Raw genomic sequence first — 27,742 nt, 5'->3', positions numbered from 1 at the left:
ACCTGTTCCTCTCTCATCCTTCTGTTAGGAATTCTGCCATACTTTTGGTTTCTGATGGGTTTGGTATGACTTGGCCTTAAGTTTGGGCCATCCTTTAAACAATTAATCCGTGTTCTATGCCACATGCTTCCAAACAAGTGTAGCTTGACTTACTTTGTTTTATGATTTCTGAAAACCTTTCAGCCTACAGACACATACACTTAGGCTTTTGGTTGCTCATTCCAGTTGAGGACAATACTAATTTTTCTAGCCTACATACAAACTGGCATCTTTCCGCAATCTTGATCCTGACCCATTGTTTCCATGTCCAAGACAGCACACAATTTTAACATTTTTATTTTGTTTTATTTAGTTTCCTTCTCTCTTTCTGATAGCAAGAAGGACACAAACTAGAGATGCATCTTTGGACAGTATGTGAAGGCTGCTCAAAGGAGTTGTAATTATTTTCATATATCTCAAAATTGAAGATGATTCTTGTCCTCTGTGAAGGGTTTCTAGTAGTTGCTTTTAGAGTTCTTAGTTTCCTTTCTTTGCATTCTCATCCATGGCAGACATTCTTTGGCAGCAATTCTCACCTCTCAGGAAATAGAATCATCACTACTGTGGCCAGCTACTACAGACAAACTAAGCTACATTGAGAAAAAATGCCCAAACATATGAGTTCTTCCCATGTCTCCTCCACTCCACCTCCCCATTCATCGACTAGCTACAACAATAAAGCCCAGTTCCTAGATTCTCCATGAAAGAAGTTAGGCTACAAATCTAGCACTCTAAGTCTTGTAGCTCCTACCTGAGGTCTGGCTTCTAACTCAGTGTCTATGAGAGCTATTGGGGTTGTCATTCACTATTTGCCTGTGAGCTATAGAAAACAAGGCAGCCATTTTAAACAAGTGTCATTCACTATTTACCTGTGGGCTATAGAAAACAAGGCAGCCATTTTAAACAGGCGTGTGGATGTTTCCACAAATTCTCCCACTTGCTCACTCCAGGGATAAAAGCAAGTCTCTAGCTTCACTCTGGAAGGAACTGATCTACATATCTATCCTTTCAACTTTTCAAGCTGCTACCTGAGGAACTAGCTTCCAACTGTCATGTCTCTGAGAACTAATGGAGACCAGCATCCACTAGTCCCATGGAGGCTACAGAGATCAAAGCAACAGTTTGAAAAAGTGTGTGGTTTAAATGAGTTTGCAAAGATTTGCCATAGTTCTTCTCCGCAGCTCAGTTCAGCATGAGCAGGTTATACACCCAACTTTTCGCTGAGGAGAGAAGAAATTGGAAAATACAGTTAGTGTTCCAGCATTTATGGCTACTACTAAAAAATATCAGTATCTCACCTGTTTCAGGGCAATGATGAGACTTGGCATACTCTGGACAGCCAGAGATCACTTAGAAAAAAAAAAAAAAATGATTGAATTTGTGAAAATCACAAAAGTTTAAGAGGTACCCAGAATTTCTGGCAGGGCTAAATTGTGAAGGTCTTCCTATATATGATACCAGTCTATGAAGATGGAAAGAAGTGACTATTTTAGATAATCTGCAGACACCAGCAGATTCAGTAAAGGAAAATGAAGAAATAGAGAAATATGTTCCAGATAAAAGATCCAATAAATCCCCAGAAATCAACCTAATATGTTAGAGGTATATAATTTTCACAATAAGTAATTTAAAGTATGGTCAAAAAGATGTTTACAAAGTTCAGAACAGTAGTGTAAAACCAGCACATGTACCCTTGAACTTAAAATACAAGTTTTATTTATTTTAAAAAAGAAAGGATCAGTAAACATCAACAAAACAAAAAAGGTTCACTAGAAGTCATTCAGAGTAGCAAAAAGCAAAAAGCAAAAAAAAAAAGCAATAGAAAAGGAAACAGAGTCAAGATAGCTTAAAACTCTATGGGAAATCATCAAGTGGACCAATATAAGAATTATGAAAATATTGCAAGGAGAAGATAAATATAAAAGGGCAAAAAGCTTGTTTAAAAACAAAAACAAACAAACAAACAAAAAACCAAAAACTTGTCTTCATGTCCTAGATTGTCTAGAAAAAAAGAAAAATGAAAAGGATAATTTTTTTTTTTTTAATAACAAAAACTTCCCAAATTTGAGGAAGGAAATAAACATCTAGTCCCCAAAAGCCAAAAAGGCATCAAATCAGATGAGCCCAAATAGATCCATACCAAGACACAACATCATCAAATTGGGACAAGTAAAAAACAAGGAATTTTGAAAGCAGCAAAAGAAAAGCAACTTGTTATATATTAGGGAACCCTCTTAAGATCATTGGTGGATTTTCAGCAGAAACTTTGCAGGCCAGAAGGGAGTTGGATGATATATTTAAAATGCAGGAAAAAAACAAAAACAAAAACAAAAAACATACAACTGCCAACCAAAATAGTACACCCAGAAAATTATCCTTCGAAACTTAAGACAAAATAAAAATGAACAAAAGATGAGGGCATTTATTGCCACTAGACTTGTCACATAAGAAATGCTAAAGGGAGTACTTTAAGTTGAAATCAAAGGATGCTAAAGAACAATATAAGAGCATACAAAAATATAAAACTCATTGGTAATGGTAAATTTATAGAGGCAAATAAAAAATACTATATTATTGTAGTTGTGGTAGGTAATCACTTTTAATTCTAGTCTAAAATTTTAAAAAATATTAAATATAGCTATAACTAAAATTGCATTAATAGATACACAATATTAAGATATGTAAATTCTGCTATCAGTAATCTATAGTTGGAGCAAGATAAAAATGTGAAGTTTTTGTATGGAAGAGAAGTTATCTGTTTTAGATTGTTATAACTATAATATATTTATACGACTCATGTCAATCACACAGAAAATACCTATAGTAGTTAGAAAATCTACTACCTATAGTAGGTAAAAAAGTAGTTATAAAAGAAAAGGAGAAAGGAATTAACACCTATCAAACAACAACAATAATAAAAAAAAACACAAAATAAGATATCAAGAAAGAAAAAAAGTAAAGAAACAAGAAAAACAGAAAGCAGTCAGTAAAATTTCGATAGTAAATCCTTCTCTATCAATAGTTACTTTAAATGTAAAAGGATTAAACTGCCCAATCACATGATATTAACTGGCTGAAAGAATAAAAACTTGGCACCAACTATTTAAGGACACACATAGTTAAACATGATGAAATGGAAAAAAAATGTATGTTTTATACAAATGGTAATGAAAAAAAGCAGAATGGCTATACTTACATTAGACAAAATAGACTTTATATCAAAAACTGTCGCTAGGGGCAAAGAAGGTCATTATATAATGATAAAAAGGTCAATTCAACAGAAAGATATAACTATTGTAAATGTATGTGCACTCAATATCAGATCTAAATATATAAAGCAAATACAGAACTGAAGAGAAGTTTATAGCAGCACAATAATATTAGAAGATTTTAATATTCCACTTTTAATAATGGACAGAACCGCCACAGAGGAATCAATGGAAAACAGCTTACTTGAATAATAGGAGAGACCAAATGAAACTAACAGACATCTGCAGAACTGTCTACCCAACAATAGAAGATTATACATTATTTTCAAGCACATATGGAACATTATTCACAATAGATCACCTATTAGATAACGAAACAACTCAACAACTTTAAGATGATGGAAACTGTATCAAGTATCTTTTCAGGTTACAATAGAGTGAAAGTGTGAATCAGTTAACAGTAAAGAAACAAGAAAATTCACAAATACATGGCAACTAAACAATACACTCTTGAACAATCATTGGGTCCAAGATGAAATTTAAGAAATTAAAAGCTATCTCCTGACAAAAGTGCAAACAAAACATACCAACAGTTGTGAGATGTAGCAAAAGCATTTCTTAGAAGGAACATTATAGCAACTGGGCCAAATCTGTTTTCCATTGCCAATGCACTCCTGCTAAAGCTGTGCAATATCAAACATCCTCTCTCTAGGCTCAGGGACCATCTTGAAAGAAGAGAGAATGTGAAATTGTAAGATCTGGGTCAGAGAGGTGAAGTGTACAGGCTAAACCAATTCTGTCTTGAATGCTAATCCAACATGTTGGCTTTTCATTAACCTTGGTTCTGGGAATGCCTCTAAGATTTTTACTCTACTACTGTTAAGAGCACACACTTACAGTAAATTCTGACCAAATTACTTCAATTCTTCTTACCTATGGTATATGAGCCCTGGATTCTGGGGGTTAATGGCATGAGGATCCATCATCTTGTCTCACAGCCACCCAAGACATGGTTTCTTTTTGTGAATACCTATTAAATGTTCCCGAGGAAGGAAATAAAAAGAAGCATCTCAAATAAACAACCTAAAAAGTAACTAGCCAAAGAAAGAAAAAAATACTAACCCAAATATTATCAGAAAGAAGGAAATAATGCTAATGAAAGCTAAAAATAAATTTTAACAAGGATAAAAAAGCTATTTCAAGTCAAGAAAACTGAGTTGGTTTTTGAAAAAGACAAATAAAACTTGACACATCCTTTCCTAGAGTAACCAAAGAGAAAAAGAAGCCTGAAATAAATAAAACTGTAAATGAAAGAGGAGATATTACAACAGATGTCTCAGAAATAAAAAGAGCCCTTAAGGGACTGCTATGAATAAATATACACAAACAAATTAGATAGATGTGAAGTAATAGATAAATTCTAGAAACATACATCCTACCAAGATTGAAGAAGAAATAGAAAGGACAGTCCAGCACTGCATGGCTTTGTGGGAGAATTCCACCAAACATTCAAAGAATTAATAAGAATCTTTCTTTAACTCTTTGAAAATCTAGACGATGGAACACTTACAAACTCATTTCACATAGCCAACGTTGAACTGATAACCAAAGACATCCACAAGAAAAGTAAACTACAGGCCAGTAACCTTGATGAATGTAGATGCAGAAATCCTCAATAAAATACAAGCAAACAAAATGAGAACAATACATTGAAAAAATTGTACCCAATGACCAACTAGGACTTATCCCTCAGGTGCAAGGATGGTTGAACATACATAAGTCATTCAATGTGATACACAACATAAACAGAATGAAACACAAAAGCCATATGATCATCTCAATAAATTCTGGAAAAACATTTGACAAATTTAATACCTATTTCTAATTTTAAAAACTCTCAATACAATAGATAGAGAGAAAATCTGTCTCAACACAATAATAGCCATATAAGAAAAGCCCACTGATAACACAATAATCAATGGGGAAAACCCAAAAGCCTCTCCTCTAAAATCCTGTACAAGACAAGATTTCCTGCTCTTGCCACTTCTACTCAAAATAGCACTGAAAGTCCTAGAAGAGCAATTATACAAAGAAAAGCAATAAAAGGCATTCAAGCTGGACATGAAACAGTAAAATTATCTCTGTTTACAGTTGACATATAGGTGTATATGCAGAAAAGTCTAAAAGTCTCAATGACAACCAAAAAATGCTACAATTAATACATGAATTTAGTAAAGTTGCTCTAAATAAAAATAAGTGCCATTTGTATAGGCTAAAAATAGATTATCTGAAAGGAAATTTAAAAAATCATATTTATATAAGAATAAATACTTTGAAATATATTTAATCAAACAGGAAAATATGTACACTGAAAATTATAAAGTATTAATAAAGGAAAATGCTTACCTTTTGTAACATACAATATTTTTCTTTTTAAAAAAACTTTTAGGTTTAGGGGTATATGTGTACATTTGTTATATATATAAAATTATGTCATGGGAGTTTGATACACAGATTGTTTCATCACCTGTGTACTAAGCGAAGTACCTAACAACTACTTTTTTCTGATCCTCTCCCTCCTCTCACCCTCCACCTTCTGGTTGGCCTCACTGTCTGATTGTTCCTGTCTTTGTGTCCATGTGTTTTCATCATTTAGCTCCCACTTATAAGTGAGAACATGCAGTATTTCTGTTTTCTGGTTTTCTGTTCCTGTATTAGTTTGCATAGAATAATGGCCTCTAGCTCCATCCATGTTACTGCAAAGGACATGTTCTCATTCTTTTTTATGACTGCATAGAATTCCATGGTGTATATGTACCACATTTACTGCAATGAGCATATGTGGGCATGTGTCTTTCTAATACATCAATTATATTTCTTTGACTATATACCTAGTAATGGGATTGCTGGGTCAAATAGCAATCTGCTTTTGGCTCTTTGAGAAGTTACCACACTGCTTCTTACAATGATCAAACTAAATTATACTCCCACCAAACTAAATTACACCAACAGTGTAAAAGTGAGCCCTCTTCTCCACAGCCAGGCCAACATATGCTACTTTCTGACTTTTTAATAAAACACTTTCTGACTGGTGTGAGATGTTGTCTTTTGTGGTTTTCATTTGCATTTCTCTAATGATCAGTGGTGTTGAGCTTTTTAAAATATGTTCTTTGGCTGCAAGTTTTTTTTGTTTTTGTTTTTGTTTTTTAAAAGTGTCTGTTCATGTACTTTTCACACTTTTTAGTGGGTTTTTTTTTTTTTCCTGTAAATTTGTTTAAATTAATTATAGATGCTGGATAATCGACCTTTGTCAGCTACATAATCTGCAAATACTTTCTCCCATTCTCTAGGTTGTCTGGTAACTTTGTTGATAGTTTCGTTTGCTGTGCAGAAGCTCTTTAGTTTATTTATTTTTTTGACTATGTTTCCAATATGACCTTTATTGAGCAAGTACTGCTGTGGCATTTAACATCAGTCAACATAAGATTGCAAACTGTCCATGTCAACGAGGTTCTCCCATGAACAAAAGTCCATTTTAAATGCACCAGTGAGGTAAACATAATTATTCATATATAGCTTTCTTAAGGTTAAGACAGTTCTGTGTTTTATTTATTGTTTTGGGCTCAATTGGTACTTTACATAGTACATCTCAAGACATCCCCCCTCCTGAGTGACCCCCTTCCAACAGCATAGGGAATTGGTAAATTTCCCAGGTACATGCAATATCATGCATTTGAATCCCCCAAAGACTGAGGGGGGAGCACACTGAGCTTGCATGCAGTCTCCTCATATTGCACAAAGTAAAATACAATGTCTGGAGCCCCCATGGGAGAAACTGTTCTGTTTTGATGCTGCCAGTCACATGCATTTTGAAATTGTCATATGGCTTAACCTTTTGCAATGGACTCAACTCTCAGTCACTCTGGGTAACTTCCTTTTCTATGGCATGTGAAGTCACTTTTTCTACCTTTTCAGTAGGCACCAGTTTCTCCTCATAGGTCTCTTCATGCTCTTTGACCTTTTGAGTGACAGTTACAGATTTAGTGATGTATTTGGTAGTACCATGTCCCCCCTCACTGGTGATTTTTTTCTACTGTTTTGGTTACCACCACTTTCTCCTCACTTTTATTATCCCCCTTCTTTTCATCTGCTGGGCTCAAGTCTAGGTCATTGCTGACAATGCCTTACTCCTCTTCCCTCCCACTGCCTTTTTCCTTGGTCTCCTACTCCTCCTCTTTTCCTTCTACCTCCCCATTGACAGCTATGTCTTCCTTCCTGGATTCCTGGGAACCTTTATCACTCCCTTCCATCTCATTCCCCACCTCCTCCTACTTTCCCTTTCTCCTTCTCCTGTTGCTGTGGCTTCCCCTCTTCTTTGGTCTCTTTCTCCAACTGCACCTTTACCAATTTGGTGATGGTGGCTGCCTCCTCCACAGTTTCCTCCTTTACCAAGGTCTCAGCTTTCTTCTTCTCTGGAACATCCTTTGGTTTACCTTCCTTTTTCTCTACCTTCTCTTCCTTGGGAGCTTCCTCGACTTCCTTCTCTTCTCTTTCTGTTCACCTTTCCCCACTTCTGCTTTTGACTTTGCCTCTTCCATTGGTGATTTTGGCACAGGAGACTTTGCTTTTTTCTGGCTTTTCCACCTTGGTGTCTGCCACCAACTTATCTGTAGTAACCACTTCCTCACTGTTTTTCTCAACTTTCTTTTCCTCTTTAGCTTCAGCTTCCTCTCCTTCACCTTCAGCTTCTGTTTCTCCTTCTTCCTGCTCACCTTCCTATTTTTCACTATAGCCTTCCTTCTCAGATCCTCCCTCTTCAGCTTAGTCTGACTTAATGCCCTCATATTCTTTCTCCTCTTCTTCTTCCTTTTCCCCTTCTTTCTCTCCTTTAACTTCAGGTGCAGTTGCTTTCACTGGAGACTAGTTTATTATTCTATTTGTCAATTTTTGCTTTTTCTGTGATTGCTTTTGGCATATTTTCCATGAAATCTTGGTCAGATCTTATGTTCAGAATGGTATTGCCTATGTTGTCTTTCAGTGCTTTTATAGTTTTGGGTTTTGCATTTAAGTATTTAACACATTTTGAATTGATTTATATATATGATGTAAGGAAAGGGTCCAGTTTCAATCTTCTGCATATAGCTAGTCAGTTATCTCAGCACAATTTATTGAATAGGGAGTTCTTTCCCCATTACTTATTTTTGTCAGCTTCCTCAAAGAGCTGATGGTTGTAGCTGTACAGACTTATTTCTTGACTCTCTGTTTTGTTTTGTTGGTCTATGCATATATTTTTGTACCAATACCATGCTGTTTTGGTTACTGTAGTCCTGTAGTATAGTTTGAAGTCAGGTGGCATGATGCCTCCAGCTTTGTTCTTTGTGCTTAAGATTCCCTTGACTATTTGGGCTGTTTTTTTTGGGTTTTTAGTCCACATGAATTTTAAAATTGATTTATTTTTCTAGTTCTGTGCAGCAGCATGTAATTGCTCAGCTCGACTAGCAATAACTCTGCCTCCCAGGTTCACACCATTCTCCTTCCTCAGCCTCCCGAGTCGCTGGGACCACAGGCGTCCGCCACCACTCCCAGCTAATTTTTTGTATTTTTAGTAGAGACGGGGTTTCACCGTGTTAGCCAGGATGGTCTCGATCTCCTGACCTCATGATCCGCCCACCTCAGCCTCCCAAAGTGCTGGGATTGCAGGCATGAGCCACTGCGTCCGACCAGGAATAACATTTTATCTGTAAATTGCTTTGGACAATATGCTCATTTTAACCATATTGAATCTTCCTATCCATGAGCTTAGAATTTCTTCTTTTTTTTTTTTTAATTTATTTCTGCTATCTCTGATTTATTCTAGCAGTGTTTTGTAGTTCTCATTGTAGAGATATTTCACCTTTCTGGTTAGCTGTATTCCTGGGTATTTTATTCTTTTTGTGGCAATTGTAAATGGGACTGTATTACTGATTTGGCTCTCAGCTTGGCTGTTGTTGATGTATAGCAATGGTAGTGATTTTTGCACATTGATTTTTATACCTTGACACTTTGCTGAAGTTGTTTATCAGCTTACAGAGCTTTTGAGCTGAGACTGGACTTTTCTAGATATAGAATCATTTCATTTGCAAACAGGGTTAGTTTTGACTTCCTTTCCTCCTATTTGGATGCCCTTTATTTCTTTCTGTTGCCTAATTGCTCTGTCTAGTATTTCCAATACTGTGTTGAATAGAAATGGTGAGTGGAGGAATCATTTTTTTGTGCTGGTTTTCAAGGAGGGTGTTTCCAGCTTTTGCCCCTTCAGTCTGGTGTTGGCAATGGGTTTGTAATATATGGCTCTTACTATTTTGAGGTATATTCCTTCAATACCTAATTTGTAGAGAGTTTTTAACATGAAGGGATACTGAATTTTTTCAAAAGTCTTTTCTGCATCTATTGAGATTTTCATGTGTTTTTTGTCTTTAGTTCTGTTTATTTTATAAATCATAATTATTGATTTTTATACATTGAATAAACCTTGCATCCCAGGGATAAAGAATATTGATGATGGTGGATTCATGATATAGTGCTGGGTTCAGCTGGGTAGTATTTTACTGAGGATTTTTTCATCAAAGTTCATCAAGTATATTGGCCTAATGTTCTCTTTTTTGTTGTTGTGTCTCTGCCAGGTTTTGTTATCAGGATGATACTGGCCTCATAGAATGAGTTGAGGAGAAGTCCCTTCTCAATTTTGGGGGAACCATTTCAATAGAAATGACACCAACTCTTCTTTGTACATCTGGTAGAATTCAGATGTGAATTCATCCAGTCTAGGGCTGTTTTTGGTTTGCAGGCTGTTAATTACTGATTCAATTTCAGAATTTGTTATAGTTATCTTCAGGGATTTAATTTCTTCCTGGTTCAGCTTGGAAGATTGTATATGTGTATGAATTTATCCATTTATTCTAAATTTTCTAGTTTGTGTTCATAGAAGATTTCATAGTAGTCTCTGATGATTATTTGTATTTTTGTAGGGTCAGTGGTAATATTCCCTTTGTCATTTATGATTCTGTTTATTTGGATCTTCTCTGTTTTCTTCTTTCTTAATCTAACCAGTGGTCTACCTATTGTATTAATGTTGTCAAAAAGTCACCTCCTGGCTTCATTGGTCTTTTGAATGTTGTATTATGTCTCAGTCTCTTTCTGTTCAGTTCTGATTTGGTGTATTTTTTGTCTTCTGCAAGCTTTGTGTTTTGTTTGTTGTTGTTATTTGTTGTTGTTTTTCTCTTCTGTAATTTTTTAACTGTGATATTAGGTTGTTAATTTGAGGTATTTGTAATTTTTAGATGTGGGTGTTTAGTGCTATGAATTTCCCTCTTAACACTGTCTTGTGTCCCAGAGATTCTGGCATATTATAGCTTCATTCTCACTAATTTCAAAAGACTTCTTGATTTCTGCCTTAATTTCATTATTTACCCAAAAGTCATTCAGGAATAAGTTGTTTAAATTCCACATGATTGTATGGTTTTGACTGATTTTCTTGTTCTTCAATTCTGTGTTTATTGTGCTATTGTCCAAGAGAGTGGTTGGTATGATCTCAGTTCTTTTGCATTGCCTAAGGATTGTTTTATGTTTGATTGTGTGGTCGATTTTAGAATATGTGTCATGTGTACATGAGAAGAATGTGCATTCTGTTGTTTTTTTGGTGAACAGTTATGTAGCTGTTTAGCAGACCAATTTGGCCCAGTGTTGAGTTCATGTTGTGATTATTTTGGTTAATTTTCTGCTTAAATTATCTAATACTGTCAGTGGGGGTATCAAAACTTTGCCTTATTATTGTGTGGTAGCCTAAGTCTCCTTGAAGGTCCCTAAGAACTTGGTTTATGGATCTAAATGTTTCTGTGTTAGGTGCATATATATTTAGGCTAGTTAGGTCTTCTTGTTGAATTTAACCCTTTTCTATTATATAATGCCCTTCTTTGTCATTTCTTATTTGTGTTGGTTTAAAATATTTTTCATCTGAAATTTGGATTGCAATAATTGCTTTTTTTCTGTGTTCTCTTTGCTTGGCAGATTTTTTTCCATTCCTTTATTTTGATCTTATTGGCATCACTGCATGTCAGTTGGGTCTCTTGCAGACAGCATACCATTTGATCTTGGTTATTTATCCGGCTTACATTCTGTGCCTTTTAATTGGGAAAGTTAGTTCATTTACATTTAAAGTTAGTATTAATGTGTATTTGATCCTGTTATCCTGTTGCTGTCTAGTTATTATACTGACTTGTTTGGTTGCTTTATAGTGTTCCTGGTCTGTGTTCTTAAGTGAGTTTATGTGGTTGCTGGTTATGTTCTTTCCTGTCCATATTAATGCTTCTTCCAGAAGCTCTTGTAAGGCAGGTCTGGTGATAATAAAATCCCTCAGCCTTTGCTTTTCTGAAAAGGATCATATTTCCCTTCACTTAGGGAGCTTTGTTTAGCCAAATATAAATTTATTTGGTTGGAATTTCTTCTCTTTAGGTTATTGTATATAGGTCCCAAATCTCTTCTGGCATGTAGGATTTCTGCTGAGAGGTCTGCTGTCATTCTGATGGGCTTCCTTTTGTAGGTGATCTGTCCTTTTTCTCTAGCTACTTTTAACATTTTTTTTCCTTTCATTTTTACCTTGCAGAACCTTATGATTATGTATGTTGGGGATGATCTTCTTGTGAAGTACTTTGTGGGGGTTCTCTGCATTTTCTGAATTTGAATGTTGGTGGTTAGGTTGGGGAAGTTCTCAAGGATTATATCCTGATTTATGTTTTCCAAGTTGCTTGCTTTCTTCTCATCTCTTTCAGGGACACCAATGAGTCATAATATTGGTCTCTTTATATATTCCTATATTTCCTGGAGGCTTTCTTCTTTCCTTTTTATTATTTTTTATTTATTCTTGTCTGACTGTCTTATTTCAGAAAACCAGTCTTTGAGCTCTGTTCCTCAGCTTGGTATTCTTCTCTTAATACAACTGCATTATGAAATTCTTGTAGAGTGTTCGTCAGTTCTATCCTTTCATTTATGGTTTATTTTATTTTCTATACTGGCATTTTTTGTCTGTCACTTTCTGTATCTTAATATTGTGACTCTTACCTTCCTTAGATTTAGCTTCAACATTCTCCCAAAACTCAATGATTTTTATTCCTATCCATAATCTGAATTCTATTTATGTCATTTCAGCTACCTCCACCTTGTTAAGAATTCTTGCTGGAGGGCTAGTGTGCTCATTTGGAGGAAAGAAGGCACTCTAGCTCTTTGATTTGTCAGAGTTCTTGCACTGGTTCTTTCTCATCTTTGTGGGCTGATGTTCCTTCAATCTTTGAAGTTGCTGTCCTTTGGATTTTTTTTTTCTTTTATTCTATTTTATGACCTTGATGGTTTGATTGTGGTATTAGCTGCGTTCAGTCACCTGGCTTTGTTAGTGGAAGACTTCAGGGGGCCAAGGCTCAGCTCAGCACTCCTGCATTGCATGCTCTAACTCTGGGAAACTGGCATCATACCCTAGCTTTTACCTGTGGCTCTTCAAGTTTAGGAACCTGCTCACTGGAGGGATCAATGTGATCTCAGACTGCTTGTCACAACACTAATGGCTGGTACCAGCCAAAGCATTTTGTAGGACAGTAGTAGTGGGATGTGTCCACATTTGCATGTACCAGCAGCATCCTCCATCCACATGGATGATGACTGCCTCCATATGGATGTTTGCAGTAGTGGCTGTGGGAGTATGATATGGGAAGGTGGGGGCCCCTGCTAGCAATGGTGTGCACATTTGTACTGGTTGTGGTGTTAGCACAGGGGTGGGGTACTAGTGGTCACAGGACTGTGTGCACCTTCTGTGAGCATTCTTGTTGACAGCAGTGACCTCTCAGAGCTGGGAGTAGATATACTGTTTTCTGTGCTTAGTTTCATGCCAGCAGTCTTGGCACAGGAGTGGAGCACTGGCGGTAGCAGAGCTGGCAAACTATATTCCCTCCAATGTTCCAACAAAAATGGCAGTGCAACAGGGTGAGAAGGGATGGGGCACACTCAAGCCAGCAGTAGTGGCATGGCATGGTGCATGTGCACATGTGCACTGTCAGGGAAGGGAAGGCTAGGTCTGTCTGCAAACACATGTGCAGGCAAAGAGATGTAGGGGATCACTGTCAGCGAGTGCCAGCAGGCAAAGCAGTATGGGGAAGGCTGATATGTGGGGAGGGCATGGGCGGTCTTATATGTATACACAGGGTTTGCTCTTCTGGAGCACTCTGTCAGTCAGTTGTGTTCCACCAGTGGAGGAACAATGAGGCAGGCCCCCTTGAGGTTCCTGGAGGGTGCACTGCCAGCAGGTACAGGCAGGCTGGGCTCCCAAGAGAGGACAGCACACCAAAGGGTGCTCAGGGGGCCTGTCTCAGCTCATGGGCAAGACTGCTCTACAGAGTCTATATTCACCCCTTTCCTTAGAGCTAACGTCTACTATAAGAGCAAGTTGAGCCTAGGGGGATGGTCATCCCTGGCTATTCTCCACTGTAGATGCTCCTGCACCAAACCCTGTGGGCTCTGCTGAAGCAGGAGTTCTGTCCCTACCACTTCTCTAAGTAGCTTTCTCTGCCAACTCAAGTGTCTGTGGTGGCTCATGAGTCTCCTTCTACTAGGATTCCAGAGGCTTATGGTGAAAGTGAGTTGCTCCTTTCTGTTCAACTCACCCCTTCCACAAGAGTTGTTGGGAGCCAGGAATGAGTCCTGGTGTGTGGTAGCCCCATGCAGGGTTCCCAGCTTCATCTCCCTTTATCCCACCTTCTGTATCTTCTCTCTATCTGCTCTCAATGTCTTCCCTCTGAAGATTTACTAGGAGTACACCTGTCTTCCTGATGTCCTGGTCCCTCAGTGGGAGATGTTTCTCCTGGCTGCATCCAGTTGACTGTCTTGGAAGAGGAATCAAGGAAAAATGTTAAAGCATAGATAAATGAAAAAACATCCATCCATGGAAAATAAATGTTTATGAATTGAAATAATTAATATTGTTTGAGTAGCCATACTAGCCAAAAGGAATCACCAGGTTCATGCAATCTCTGTCAAAATTCCAATGGCATTCTTTACAGAAATAGGAAAAAAAATTCTAAAATTTATATAGAACCACAATAAACTCCAAATAGATAAACCAAGTTTGAGCAAGAAAAACAAGGCATCACACTTTCTGATTTCAAAATACTTTACAAATCTACATTAATCAAAACAGTATGGAATTTGCATAAAAACAGACATATAAATCAATGAAAGAAAACAGAGCCCAGAAATAAATCCATGCACTTAGAGTAAACTAGTCTTCAATAAGGGCACCAAGAATACACACTGGGGAAAAGGTATTTTCTTCAATAAATGGTGCTGAGAAAACTGGATATCCACATATAGAAAAATGAAGATGAGCTCTTACCTAATACCATATACAAAAATAAAAATTAACTTAAAATGGATTAAATACATAAACAGAAGGCTTGAAACTATAAAACTACTAGAAAAAAACCTTCAGGAAAAAGATTCTTGACATTGGTTCTGGCAATGATTTTTTTAGTATAACAGCAAAAGCACAGGCAATAAAAGCAGAAGTATAGAAGTGGAATTGCATCAAACTAAAAAGGTTCTACACAGTAAAAGAAACAATCAACAGACTGAAAAGACAGCCTACAGAAAATATTTGCAACTGCATATCTGATAAAAGGTAATATTCAAAATATATTAGGAGTTCACAAAACTCAATAGCAAAAAATAAATTTACAAAAATGGGCATTTGTCCAAGGATGTACAAATGGTGAACAGCTAGATGAAAGATCAACAGGTAGATGAAAGATGAAAGATTAACAACATTAATTATCAGGAAATACAAATCAAAACCTCAAAAATGTATCACCACATTCCTGTTTGAATGACTATTATCAAATGTCAAAATGTAAATTTTGTGAAAGAAGTAGAGAAAAAGGAAGACATATTGATGGGAATGTAAATTGGTGTAGCCATTATGGAAAACAGCATGGAGGTTCCTTTAACAATTAAAAATGGAACTACCAAATGCTTCAGCAGTCCCACCTCTGTCTTTATTCAAGGGAAATAAAATTATTTTGAATCAATATTTGCTTTAATTTTCATTCCAGCTTTATTTACAATAACTATGATATAGATACAACTTAAGTGTCCATGGACAGATACATGAATAAGGAAAATGTGGCATACACCTATTGTACAGCATGGTAACTATATATCTAATGTACAACATATTTAATGTTGTACGGATATGACAGATATGTTAATTAGCTTGATTATGATGATCATTTCCCAATGTATACATATACAAAAATCAAGTTGCACACCTTAAATATGTTCATTTTTACTTGTCAGTTATACCTCAATAAAGCTGAAAAAAGAAAAACAGAAGTCAGGAAGGAAGTCTAAGGAAGGAAGGAAAGGAGAAAGGAAGGGAGGGAGAGAGGGGAGGGGACAGGAGCAGAGAGGAAGGAAAAGAAAGAAAATAAGTTCTCAAGGAAACATGAATTGTAAAATGGAACAAATGCTTGTTTTACTGTGCTTTATGGATTTAATTTTAACTTACATATTGATAGTTTGAAAATCACTTTTGACATTAATTATCCATTGTTAAAAACAGAAGAAAATACCCATGCATGGTTTTGTATGCTGTATGTTTACCACTGTGTTCACAAATGTAAGATGCTGCCATGATATTTGCTTCTCCTTGGGATAGCCTCAAGTGTAGGTCATAGCTTTTTTGGAACACTGATTGTCATTGAAAATTCCTTGGAGCATCTGTACACTTGAAGCTCTAAATTGGGTTCTGACAAGACTGGGTCATGTTGAGGGTAGTTAGGACTGACTGAGACATATTACTTTTTATAAGATTGTAATGACAGCTTTAAAACAGTTGCTTTCAGGTGAATGATAATTAGACAAACTACATTTTTCATATTTTTGAGAGCAGGATATTATGAAATAATTCAAATTTCCCAAATATATAATATAGAAAAGTTTTAAGTTTCATTTTAATTTTTCATCCTATTTTTGGTTTTATTCATTAGATATTGCATGTTGTAGTTCTTTTTAAAATGTATTTTTAAATTGTTTTCTAACTATTAGTTATCTGTTACTGTCTTAGCAATTTATCACAAAATTAGTGCCTTAAAACAACACAAATGTATTATCTTATACTTCCGTAAGTCACATGCTTGACATGGGTCTGACTGGATTAAAATCAGGTATTGGCAAGGCTATGCTACTTTCTGGAGGCTGTAGGGGAGAATCTGTTTTCTCGATCTTTCCAGCTTATACTGGCCACCCACATCCCTTGACTTCTGGAGTCCTTTTGTTTTCAAAGCTAGCAATGTTACATTTACCTGCCATTCTTCTACAATCACATTTCTCTCCCTGACCACAGCCAAGAAAGGTTTAATATTTTTAAAACTAATGTGATTAGATTGGGTCTATCCAAATAATTCAGGACAATTTTTTCTTCTGGTGATTCTTAACTTTAAACACATCTACAAAGTCCTTTTTGCCAGGTAAGGTAACATATTCCAAGGCTTCTGGAATTAGGTAGTGGACATTTAAGAGGCCATTATTTTCTGCGTACCACACTAGGCACTGGGTTCTAGGGGCTTCAGGTATTTGGCTAGTGGCTACGTTCTACAGATGAAATAGAGACAAATCCAATATGTGAGTATATATGCTTAAGTAAAAATACATTCCCCTCTGCTAATGGTATTATTTTCAATTTACTTTTTATGCCATTGAATGTTTACCAACTACATGTACATGTAAATACTATTATTTCTGAGTTTTAGACCCTTTCCCAAATGAGGTAACAGAAAGATATTTTATTTTTGTGTCTTGGGTTTTTTGTTTGTTTGTTTGTTTCCAGTTTGTTTGTTAGCTTGTGTCATACAGGGAAGTCACATGTAAATGTATGGATTTAGAGGGTGCAAAGTGCTTTCACACAATTTAACTCATGAGATTCTTACAACAGTCCCTTCAGGTAGGCAAAGAAAATTTACTCTGCTCTTCTCTCTGCCTGTAACAGATGAGGGTCTTTAACAGATCTCTATCAGAGCAAGAAATAAGGTGTTCCCAGAGTCACACAGCATCTAGTATTCTGCTACTTTGCTCAACCATTATTAAAGCACATCTAACTAATGTTCTTGAGGAAGAATTCTCCAGAGATAACATTTGGCTGCCAGAAATATTTAAGCCATTTTTGGAATGTTGGTCCTGAATATGTGCACATCTCTGTATTCTAAGTGACCATTTATATATTGGCGCTAATAAATGATGGAACCCGGAAAATTACAAAAGTCATCCAAAACATCTAATTTAAGCAGGAGGTAATTTTTGGACTGATATATCAGATCTGACAGTCAGCGAGGGATGACAAAATCAGACCAAGTTTTGGAGTCTGGCAAATGTCACTTCTGAGTTATATGACTTTGAGCAAATCAGTTACGTTCTTTCTACCTATATTTTTCTACTTATAGTATTCACATGATAACACTTTGTTGTCATATGGATGGAAAACCACATAGATAAAAGTGTTTTATTGTTTAAAATTTCACTAAATAGAAAAAAAATCCTTAATAACACTTTAATCTGGAGATAAATAAAAACAAACTGGTAAAGTGATTAGCAGTTCTTTTTGTCATTCAAAAAGACAAATTGGGAGTCTTTTCATTTTCTAGGAAAATACATACTGCTGACTAAGATAATGACACATACTCATTGTCATGGGGTGTGTGTGTGTGTGTGTGTGTGTATATACATGTGTGTATATATATATATAATGCCAATACACAGAATTTCATGTCAAGGGGATATTTCTTTATTCTTATGTAAAGAGTGGGCCGGGCACAGTGTCTCATGCCTGTAATCCCAGCACTTTGGGAGGCTGAGGTGGGCATATCACAAGGTCAGGAGATCAAGATCATTCTGGTTAACATGGTGAAACCCTGTCTCTATTAAAAATACAAAAATTAATCGGACATGGTGGTGGGCACCTGTAGTCCCCACTACTCGGGAGGCTGAGGCTGGAGAATGGTGTGAACCCGGGAGGCAAAACCTGCAGTGAGCCGAGATCACGCCACTGCACTCTAGCCTGGGTGACAGCGCGAGACTCTGTCTCAAAAAAAAAAAAAAGAAAAAAAGAATGGTTGCTATATGACAGACACTGTTTGGTGATGTTGAAATATCAATGAATAACACACAGAAATATGCCTGCCCTCTTAGAGTCTATATTCCATTGATAGACATAAATGATAAACAATAAAATTAACAAATGAGTTAATAAACAAAGAGTTCTTATAATACGCCAACAGGTGAGATCACGTCAACAGAGTGAGATCCTATCTCAAGAAAACAATAACAATAACAAAAGACAAAGTATGGCACATATTTTCACAAGCTTTAAACCTGTTGGTTATGAAAAACTCCTACATTTCATTTACAAATTAATATGAAAATGTATATCTTAAAGTAGGATCACAAGAGCACTGATAAGTATCTTTAATCATATAAGTGAACAATGTAGTTTTGCCAAAGCTAATGTACTTATTTTTAATTGACCAACAAATATATTGTCATCACTATTATATTATTGACAATAATTGTATCACCAGTTGGGATGCCTTTTCCATAATTATGGAAAGACGATACAGAAACATACATAATAGAAGCATTATCTTAAAATTGATTTTAAGATATCATTTCTTAATGAGTGATATCATCTTAAATGATATCATTTAAGATATCATTTCCTCTTAAGTAATTTTCTATTGATAGAACACTAAACCATGTGTCATTTACTTTAAACAAACAGATAAATTAATACCCACATTTCTCACTTTACATGCTAGTGAAGGACAATAAACATGATGATCTCAGCTGAAATCATGCAAGTTTATCTTAATCAAGAATAAATATTATTATTCCATAACTTTTAATTTCTTTTCAAAATATTAGAAAGTCTTTTACTGTCATTAATAAATGTGTATGAAAATAAATAAATTATAAAACATATTCATTTAACATCCTGGAATTTACATTGGGAATTAAAGAATTAAAGTCAGTTCCTTCTTTCTATAACTCTGTTTACATTCAACTCAAATCTTATATTATTATTTTTTGCATCATTATTTTTCATTTATTTGCTGTACTTTCACATTTGCTGACTAATTCCCTCTTTAAATTACATTGAAGTTAAAGACTGAAAGTTTACTCATTTGTTAAAAAATGTTTACAAATACTTTGAATAGTGATTGATTTCTTCTTCTCAGATGGCTTATAATGAAGGGGGTGATATTTTATGCCTTGGCTAATTGTCATAGTCTTAAATTTGGATCAGCTTTCATCACTTTATGCTTTGATGCTTTCAATATTTTAAAGTATCTCTGTAAGTTCCTTTAAGTCTTTGTGTGTGTGTGTGTGTGTGTGTGTGTGTGTGTGTGTTTGGGTTTTTGCTGGCATCACATAGCCTGGTATATCTTCATCCTTTTCATCACATCCACTTTCTTCATTTATGTCAATAAGCTCCTCTGCGCTAAGTTATTCTGGCAGCAAAGCTTAAGTCCCGCAGATGGCAGCAGTGTCAATATTCCCACAGGGATTTTGCTATAGCTGCATTTTCACTGGACTCAAATTTTACTTTATGTTGTATTTTTATCTTTTCTGGTGAATTATTTCAATTATTTACTTTTGAGAAATGTCACGTGTGTTTATCATTGGGTAACAAAGAGACAACATAACCGCACACTTTTTTGTCTGCATATACTGAATAATAGTAGCGATCAATCACTGACAGACATTTAAAAACATGATGCCAATGGTCGCTGATCATGAAGCATACCTGTTATTTACATAATGATTTTGGACAAAAGAGCAAGGAGCAAAATTTGTACTTTGTTTGTAATTACTTACAGTTAATATACTGTGGTAACTGAAATTTGAACTATGTTGCTGGGTAACTAGTCTAATTTAACTAAACATGGTAACTGAAATTTATGCATATAGGAACTGTGTAAATTGAGGAGTACCTGTAAATAGGAATACATGCTACAAAGTTATATCTTGTTCAAAACTAAAGTTTAGCATTCGCTAGTTATGTGATATCAGGAAGCAATATAATTTTTCTAAGCCTTAGTTCATCTATAATAAAAAATACGATATGGTCTATGTTATAAGATCATTAAAAAGATTAAGTAAGGTGATACATATCGACCAAGTACTTTATAGGTCCTTAGTAAATCTCCAGTATAGCCGGGCGCGGTGGCTCAAGCCTGTAATCCCAGCACTTTGGGAGGCTGAGACGGGCGGATCACAAGGTCAGGAGATCGAGACCATCCTGGCTAACACGGTGAAACCCCGTCTCTACTAAAAAACACAAAAAACTAGCCGGGCGAGGTGGCGGGCGCCTGTGGTCCCAGCTACTCCGGAGGCTGAGGCAGGAGAATGGCGTAAACCCGGGAGGCGGAGCTTGCAGTGAGCTGAGATCCGGCCACTGCACTCCAGCCTGGGCGACAGAGCCAGACTCAGTCTCAAAAAAAAAAAAAAAAAAAAATCTCCAGTATATATTAGCTGATGGATTATTGTTGAATTATTATTTCTACTCCACCGGACTAATAAAACTCTTGAAGTTAAAACCTTTTGTATCCTCATTGTGTAGCAAAAGGCCTGGAACATAGTAGGTACCCAATGAATCTATTTTAATGAATGAAACTTAGCTTCTCCATTTCTGGAGTACTTCATAAATAAATAAAATTATGTGACACACTTTTTAATCTGTCAAAATCTATTTTCAGAAAAATTTAAAAGTTTACTCCACTTTCCCCAAATCCCATATGTAATGGAATAGCAATAACTGACCTTTTTACAATTAAAATCATATTACAGAGGTGAGCATAATCAAATGCTACAAAACTGGGTCTAATTTTCCTGAAAATTAACCTTAAAGGAAAATACTGGGAGTGATTTTATTTTTGACTTGATTTAGCAATCAATTTTATTAATTTTATTGTCCCTTCCTGGACAGGACGGACTATCCGCACAAATCTGTTGAGCTTTTCCAGATACCATCAGATTAACTTACTTGTGCCTCTGAGGCAGAGATGAAGTGGCTATTTTTCAAATCTCAAGTGCCCTACCCACAGGAAAGCAATATTATTTTTCATTTAATGAGCTTTAGCACATGGACAATTAAGAAGACATAATTGAATGAAACTAATCAGCAAAAAGCAAGAGCTTGCCTCTGGGAATCTGCTGAAGTTGATTGAGGCTCTTATCTGTGGTTTTATCTGTTAAGCTAATAGTACCAATGAGTGGGAACACAGTGACTAGTAATTGTACAGTCCTCACCACCCCCCATCATGTTTTAAATTTAAAAAAAGACGTATTGCTAGGAGGACTGATGATGCCAATAAAGTAAGTGAATTATTTGTTAACTATTGGTTAGCCTACAACTTTGAAGTTAAAAAAATAAAAATAATTCTTAGTCTTGTTTTTAACAACTATTTGAGGGTTAGCTTTAATAATTGCAAGACAGCTCTCCTTATTCTAAGGTAGGGGGTAAGCCATTAATGAAGTGTAGTTTAATTAGAATTTTGTTGAAAACCTTAATGAAGGCCAAGTTTAAAAATATTCGATCTCCAAAAGAAACTGGGAATCTGTACCTCTTAGTTGGGAAATGGTAATTCATAGGAAATTGCTAGTTGGGGAGTACCAAATCAGAAACTGGAAAACCTCACAAGATAGATATTCCAATTAAGGTTGTTCAGCTTATATTTGAAGTGTGCACTGGATGATTTATTTAAGCCAAACCTTTAGGGCAGCCAACTTCTTTGGGTCATTTACAGTTTTTAAGAGACTTAAAGAGCCTATAAATCTAGAGTCCCAGAAAAATGACTTTCTTGAGCCAATTTATATATTAAAATGTATTTGCATATTCTTGGAAGATATTATATATACATTTTGGTAAAATGTTCATGTAATGGAAGCAAACCTACCATTTGGTTGAAGTAAACCTACCAGTTGCTTGTTACATGCTTATTCTTATAATTGTCCCTAACATTGTCTTTACTTTTTCTTCCTTGTTTTGTTTTATTAATTGAAAATAGCCACATTTTTTTATATGACTAGACTATCATTGCTAATGGACATTTGGCCACTTTTTTTTTTATTTACAGCCATGATTCCGATTTATATCCACTTATTACTTGATTTCAGTGGTCCAGCCAAGAACTCAGCACAGTTAAGCTTCCTACACAGCAGAGAGATGGTGAATGGAAGATTAGAGGGATGAATTGGGCTAAAATTATAAGGAGGATATCATAGGAAAAGAGAACTAGCCATGAATGGAGACAGAATAAACAGAAAAGAAACAAATAGTTGATGCAGTAGAAAACCAGTAAGGAGCAAAAGAAAGACGATATGAAAATATGTTACCCTTGATAAATATAATATTAGCCTTGATAGATTTAGGGGGTAATTTTATCAATATGATAAAATGTTAAAAACGTGTTCCATGCATCTCAACTTTGAGAAAAAACTATTGAGAGTGTTTGTTACCTATTTAATAGAAGCAAATACAGTTTCTTTAAAAAGTCACGGTCTTGCTCTGTCACCTAGGCCTGAGTACAGTGGCATGATTATAGCTCACTGCAGCCTTGCAGCCTCAAACCCCTGGGTCCAAGTGATCCTTCTGCCTCAGTCTCTCAAGTAGCTAGGACTGCAGGTGGGCACTACTACACATGACTAATTTTATTTTCATTATTTTACTTTTTGTAGAGATGGGGTCTTGTTATGTTGCCCAGAGTGGTCTCAAATTCCTGAGCTCAAGTCATTCTCCTCAGATTCCCAAAGTTTTGGGATTACAAGCTTGAGCATCTACACCTGACCTTAAATAACGTAGTACATAATAATGAGGTGATTGATACATTCTAGCATTAAAAGGAAACGCCTTTCTTTCCATTCTGAAATGTGTGTATCTTTATTGTTTTTATTAATATGCTAAATAAAAGAAAACATGGTCTATTTCTTTCTTTAGATCAAATATTTTTCTATTGATCTTTTAGTTGAATCTTAGTTTTAAATGATAAAATGAAGACTACCATGTAGGCAATAGATATTTGTGTAATATTTTAACTTCAGGTAAATGGTGGTAGCTAAATAGATCTACCTTTGAAAGTTTGTTGTGCAGGTGTTGAATATGCTTTAGAGAGTGTCTATTTTCACTCATTTCCTCTTTGATAGCAGAAAAAAATAAGTTCGTTTTCTATTAAGACTTGCAAATGAAGTTTATAATTGAAGCAACTGATATGGTTGATTAGCATATGAGCTTTTTTTTAGTAGAACTTGGGAGCTGATAATCTTATCTACTGAATGTTTGTATGTTAGAATTTCTATGTGTTTGGAATAGATTAACCCTACAGTTCTATGTATCACTTCCCATCCATAGGTCAAAAATAAAAGCATTTGCTAATTGTGATATCTCTTATTAGCATATCTCTCTCCTTATATTCATTTTAGTGTTGTCTACAGGCCCACACCTAGTCTTGCCTTGAGATATCTTTAATTTTGACCTCCCCATGAAACGGTAACATAAACCAGCCCTCCACTTAGTAAAATAAAATGGAGGAAAATAACAATTATCTAAGTAGAACAAGTAAATAAAAGAAATTATAGAATCAGTCTAATTCCTCAGTTGTTTGCCATAATAGTCTATATTTTATAGCCATTGGATTAAATTTGTTAATTGCATGGATAAAATATTTCATATGAGAATTTTTGATTGGATCTATCAAGGGTATAATTTTATTTTCATTAAGTTAAAAAAGGAAAAACTATATATTTTTAGGGGTACATACATTATAGTATATCTATCAACTATGGCAAGTAATAACACAAAATTCAGGATAGTGTAAGAAAACGTATGCAAGAGATTCTTTTAAATTTTTTTCCTGATCAAATAGCTCAGATTCCATATATGCAAAAGATTCTAAAATACCAGTAACTGAAATGTATTTTTATTGTTTTTATTAATATGCTAATTAAAGAAAAACATGGTATATTCCTTTCTTTAGATTAAATATTTTCATTATTTCTTTTTTTATTTTTTTGGAAACAGGGTCTTGCTCTGTTGACTAGAGTGCAGTGGCACAATCATAGCTTACTATAACGTTGAACTCCTGGGCTCATGTGATCCTCCTGCCGAGAGGTGTGCACCACCATGACCAGCTATAATTTTTTATTTTTATTTTTGTAGAGACAGGGCCTCTCTACATTGCCTATGCTAGTTGAACTCTTGGCCTCAAGCAATCCTCCAGCCTTAGCCTCCCATAGTGTTGTGATTACAGGAGTGAGACACCACACCTGGCCAGTAATGTTCTATTTCTTAAATTGGGTGATGTCTAGTGTACATTTATGTTTCATATTTTATTGTTTGAAAAGAAAATAAGAACACCTACTGTTTTGTCTGTGTATATGTATTTCCTCAAGAAAATGCATGATAAAAGAGTATATGTAATTATGACAAGAAAAATAATGTCTTGATTATAACCTGACCAAGATAGAAATTCTTCATTTTATACCTGGTGTTACTGAAGTTGTAAATTTTGCCAATCACAGATTCAATGATCTGATGGAACTTAACAATCTTTATGGAAGTTAAGTGTTTTTTGTTATTAAGATAAAGATATAATTACATTAAAAAGTCTTATTGCAAAATTAGAAAATAGAAGTATTTGCACTTTCAAAGTGAATATCCTTTTTAAAAATAACAACAATGAATAGTAGAATATGTAAGAAAAAAATAGTGGTTGGAAAATACCCTAATAAGATTTATTAGTATTATGATGTGTTTTAGTGGTTTAGAGTCTGTATGTGTATACAGTCAGCCCATCATATCTGTGTGTTCTGAATAAGTGGATTAAGCAACTGTGGATCAAAAATATTAAAGAAAAAAAAAACAATGTAACTAAAAGAGTGTAAGTGGATTGTTTGTAAGTCAAAGGACAAATGCTTGAGCTGATGGATACCCCATTTACCCTCATGTGGCTATCATGCATTGCATACCTGTATCAAAATATCTCATGTAACCTATAAATATACATGCCTAGGAACCCACAACAATTAAAAAGAAAGCAATAAGAAAAGAAAAAAAAAAAAACAATTTAAAATACAAAATTTAAAAATACAGTATTACAACTCTTTAAATAGTATCGACATTGTATTAGGTATCACAAGTAATCTGGAGATGATTTAAATACACAGGGGCCTACTGGGTGCGGTGGCTCTCACCTGTATTCCCAGTAGTTTGGGAGGCCGAGGCAGGTGGATCACCTGAGGTCAGGAGTTCAAGACCAGCCTGGCCAACATGGTGAAACCCATCTCTACTAAAAATACAAACATTAGCTGGGTGCAGTGGTCGGCGCCTGTAGGGGAGGCTGAGGTAGGAAAATTGCTTGAACCTGGGAGGTGGAGGTTGCAGTGAGCCGAGATCGTGCCACTGCACTCCAGCCTGAGCAACAGAGAGAGACTCAGTCCCCCACAAAAATAAAATACATAAACAGAGGTTGTGTGTAGGCTTCATGCACATACTGTGCTATTTTATATACCGAAATTGAGCATCCATGGATTTTGATATCTTCAGGGTTCTGGAACTGATCCACTGTGGACACTGGGGGAAAATTGGACAGAGATAACTAAGTCTAGTGAACAGTTATTCTGTTATTAAAAAAGCCAAAGATCCCTTGAAAATTATATTTTTCTCATTTTTTTAAAGGGAACCATGTTTGACATTAGAATATTCTTGTTTACATTTAAGTAATACTATTTACTTGTGGTTTATTGCAAGTCATTCGCTTCACGCCAGTTTTGTCCATTGTTCAATGGAGATTATAAAACATATCTATATAATATAAGATATACAGTATTGATCTGGGGATTAATAATACATACATATACAGTCAAGCCACAAACAAAAAATGGGAAACAGGCTATCAGTTTCTTTTTAATAGACCAGTTCAAAAAATTACTTTTTAAGCAACTTTCTTTTGGAGGAAAATAGCTAAAAATAAAATAATATAATTTTACATCTGTTTTTCAGGTATGTTTTCTGTATCATGCTTAATGTTCTATAAATGTGACTTTCCTCTAATTCTTCCTACTTTAGTTCTTCATAGTTCACTTAGAGGAAAAAGCAGTAATATATATCTGTACATCATGCACAAGTGTGTGATAGTGGGTGATTACAATTTGGCATTATTAAAAAACAAAATGTATAGAGTCACTAAGCTATAAGTTTATTTCACTTCATAAACATTGTTTAGTATTTTTATACTACCAAAACAAGTTTGTGGAAACATGTGACTGTTACACAAATTAGAAGTCCCTGGGTACCTGTGATGAAATGGCTTAGAGTAGGTATTTAGGGACTGTTTCATTTTTGTCCACTATTTTTAAATGGATCAGTAATCTTATATTTTTCATGATTATGTCATAAGAGCAGTCAACGTTTTCTAAAACTGCAGAATACCAGTCTACTTTGTAAAATCCAATATATCGGCAGCAGGACTAGCCTTAAGAATGAGCAGAGTCGGTATGATGAGTTGTGAGGGCACATGTGCAGCCTTTTAACTTCTGATTTTTTTTTTTTAGGCCATGAGATGTATTGCTCATCATTAAATCATTAATACATTTCAAGTCTTACGTGTGCATTGTTTCCTCAGTGTTACCTCCTAAAATGTAAATTTCTGTAAACCTAATAACTGAGTGTTTCAATTAAGATCATTTTGTCATTCACTCATTCATTCATTCATCCATTCCTATTTGAGAGGCACCACTCTGAGGGGGTGAGTGGAAGGAATTTGATTCATATATCAAGTCTCAACTGAGTCACCTCTGCTGTGAGACTATTCACAGCAAAACTGTTTTTCTAATCAATAACAACCTGCACTATTCATAAGGATTTTAGTTTATGTTGAAGTTTTCCTGCCACTAATACTATATGACCTTGATTTGGTGGCTTGTTTTTCTCTCATTAGAATTGGAGCTCTTCAGGAATATGTTAGTACCTAAATAGACTCCTCGCTCGTGTAGTGCCTAGCACCTACTATGCATTGTAGAATGTTAGCTGATTGATCAATAAATGCATAATGTATAAATAATAAAAGATGAATGATAGGATATCCACCTTAAAGCCACTGCTTTCAGATACAGAGGTATAGTATAAACATGTATAACTATTATATGACAGGATATTTGTACCACAAGGAACAAGTTAGAGGAGGGTATTTCTGACTACATCCAATGTAAGGAATGGTTCACAGTCAAGTCCTCATCAGCCTCATAATTATGATCTACAGAATTTTCACAAGTACTGCAGTACTTACACAAATTGAACAAATGTAAAATGTAGCTCATTGAAATTAAAAATGTTAGAAATTGATTTTATATAGATGTATTTCTTGATTTGATGT

General features: G+C 35.3%; 1 protein-coding gene and 1 pseudogene across 4 annotated transcripts in view; one reads left to right on the top strand and one right to left on the bottom strand.

Annotated features, from left to right (window-relative positions):
* The window catches only part of PCDH15 (protocadherin related 15), a 914,927-nt gene that overhangs the window by 59,502 nt on the left and 827,683 nt on the right, over window positions 1–27,742 (top strand). The window lies entirely within an intron of this gene.
* Window positions 7,039–26,146, bottom strand: LOC101005985 (annotated as a pseudogene).

The sequence above is a fragment of the Papio anubis genome, chromosome 11, assembly GCF_008728515.1.
Source record: "Papio anubis isolate 15944 chromosome 11, Panubis1.0, whole genome shotgun sequence".
Classification (NCBI taxonomy): Eukaryota; Metazoa; Chordata; class Mammalia; order Primates; family Cercopithecidae; genus Papio; species Papio anubis.
Note: the sequence above shows the minus strand (reverse complement) of the source record. Positions and strands in the feature narration are given on the sequence as shown.